This window comes from Arabidopsis lyrata (genome assembly GCF_000004255.2).
Source record: "Arabidopsis lyrata subsp. lyrata unplaced genomic scaffold ARALYscaffold_6, whole genome shotgun sequence".
Taxonomy (NCBI): Eukaryota; Viridiplantae; Streptophyta; class Magnoliopsida; order Brassicales; family Brassicaceae; genus Arabidopsis; species Arabidopsis lyrata.
In genome coordinates, this window is record NW_003302550.1 from 11,684,515 (window position 1) to 11,687,757 (window position 3,243).

Genomic DNA, 3,243 nt, shown 5'->3' on the forward strand with positions numbered 1-3,243 from the left:
ATATATATATATATATATAATTATAAAAAAATATAGACAAAAAAAATAATGAAACATTTAAAATCAAATTTATTTTAATTATAAACTGTTTTCTATATTTTTAGCCAACAAAAAGCGGATAAAATTTATAAATTCTATGGAAGTACAAAACTTTTACTAATTTGAGAATTTGTATTATCTTTTATCTTGGGGAAAAAAAATTTGTATTATATATATATATATATATATATATATATCATTTTACATGAACTTTTTGAAATATATTATATTGATTCATACATATATTTTCAGTTATCTTGATTTCTAAAATTATTAGATAATTCATGTTTGGGCATGAATAAATTCGGTTTATTATCAGATTAAAATGCACTCGCCTACTCATTGGTTTGGTATAAATTTCTTTATATGTTTTCTTTTTGATAATTCAGGTGCATCCCACAAGTAGAACTTTTCTTTGGATATTCAAATGACCCGTAAACATAGACCCATATCCGTATGAGTATCAAGAAAAAATATGTTTGAGTTTCATGCACTATGTAGATCAAACTTGAAGCGTGTTGACGCCCCAAATCCGTCTCCTTACCACTTGACTACAAAGCCCGGACAAATTTCTTGTTATGTTATTTACAACTGAACACATATTTTAAATTCGAGTTCTAACAAGACAACAAACTAATACAAACCATTAACCTAGAAGCTGTGTCATTATTAGGGTGATGATTTTTCTTGGTATGTTGATGATTTCTTGAATCCATTGAGCTAGGTCTTTTTTATTTTTAGAGGATTTTCTATAGCTCAATATAAGTCTATTTTATAATATTTTTTATAAAGCATAACTATTTCCATCCTATTTTTTTTATATACAACTTTATATCTTCATAAATTATTGGTTATTTTATTTTATCTTGTGGATTAGGTTTCTTGTTATAAGGGATCATCTATATATATAATAGGAGAGTTGTCTCTCCATATAGGGTGTCCACATCATCATCCAAGTCACCTTATTTTAATTTTGTGTGGGTTCTACATATTTTATTTAATAAAAGAAATAATATTAAAACTATAATTAATTCCCTCATTTTGTAATTTATATTAGTATTATATTTCATTAAACAAAAACAATAATTTACAATAGAATAAATTAAATATTAAAAAAAACAAAAAATATAATAGGAGAGTTGTCTCTCCGTATAGGGTGTCCACATCATCATCCAAGTCACCTTATTTTAATTTTGTGTGGGTTCCACATATTTTATTTAATAAAAAATAATAATATTAAAACTATAATTAATTTCCTCATTTTTTAATTTATATTATTATTATATTTCATTAAAAAACAATAATTTACAATAGAATAAATTAAATATTTAAAAAAACCAAAAAAAATAAATTTATAACACAAAATATGAAATTTTTGAATAGAGATTGGATAAACATAAAATTAGATAATTGTATCCTAACATATAATTTGTAAATATTCCTATATGACTAGATATGAAAGAAAAAAAAACTTATCATATATTTTAATGATTAAACAATTATTTTAAGAGTAACAATTATTTAGTAGAATAAAGAAAAGTAAGAATTAAAAATATATTAAATTTAAAGGTTTTTACTGAAAATAAAAAGTAATTCATTTCTGAAAAAATTTAAAATTAAAAATATATTTTTAATGTTAACGTATTAATTCATGATACTGATTTTTTGAAGAAGGGATATTACTATTTATAATTATAATATAATATAAATATTTTTATTAATAAAATTTTCTATATTATCAGTGTTTTCTAAATTAAAAAGTGGTGGATTTTTTTAAAAAAATCAAATGAATACCTAAAAAAAGAAAAACTAAATATTAATTAGTGTTTATGAAATTTTAACATAGATCAAAAAAATTTAAGGTGATTTGAAATAAAACAAAACTATCCTAAAAACACAAATAAAAATAAAATAATCCAATCGAATAAAAAATTGTGTGGTAATAATATTTACGAATGCTATTTGGAAATTAGAATAGTAATGGTATACTGAAGAGATTTGAATTAAAACTAAAAATGAAGGATTAAAAAATTGTATTTTAAAATTAGAATGATTTATATGAGTTCGTAAGTTACTCAATTTACGAAAATCAACATTAAACATAATATATGTGAAATTATATATGTGAATTTGTTTTTTGTATTTTTCAAAAGGTCAAGATAAATTGCAAAATTCGATGTTGAAATACGATGTTTTTGAATAGGAATGAGTTCATATATGAGATTTGTTGTCTATAAAGCAATTTTACATCTTTTACATGCACCAAACATGATCAAAAAAACTTTACGACAAATATCTCCCGAGATTTTTTAATGTTCACTTTAATAAAAAGTTCATGCAACTTATAAAAAAAATTTGAGTATTGAAAGATATGAATGATAAAATATATACGATCTATCTTGAGAACTAATGCATAGTCGAGAATATTATATGTGAGTCAATATAAGGTGAAAAGAGAGTAGATGTCGGGATACAACGAGTGAATCATAGAAGATATATAACAAGAAAAATTGTAGTGAAAAATGTGAAAAAATATTTACTATTATGGAAAAATAATGAAAATGAGTAAAGTAAATCTTTTAAAATTCAAATAATTCAAAGATTTTCATTGATGAAAAATGAAGTTAAAATCCCGCGCATCGCGCGGATACATAACCTAGTCCAGAATAATTAGACGCTTATTTGAATGAACTGAACGTCCATTTGATTATTTAAAGGATTAAGCAATGACGTTAAAAATACATTTCTTACAATATCGATTATACATAAGGCATAAATAAAGTCCATCGGATAAATTGAAAGTCTAGGACAAATAAAATATGTTAAATTTTCCCGCAATGCTAAATATGATAAAGAAAAATGGTTTTGGCACGAGTTAAAAAGAAAAAAAACGGTGAGGGTCCTTGAAAAAGGTCAAAAGACAAAAGAGAAATTCTAGATTGCATCATTGGGAGACACAAGATAAGTGTTAACCAATTCAGCTATAAGAAACTGTGAAATAGCCACAAACTTGTGTCTTCTTCTTTTCTTTTCTTTTTTTCTTAAACAACTTTTTTTTTTTTGGGGTTAAACAACTTAAATGCCTATTTCACCAGTTTTATTATTTGTAGTATTTAGCACAAACCCCATTAAACAGCTTATGTTAATACATTATGTGTCACAGCTATTAATTTTTCTAAGATTGAGTTGAAAGATCCTTAAACC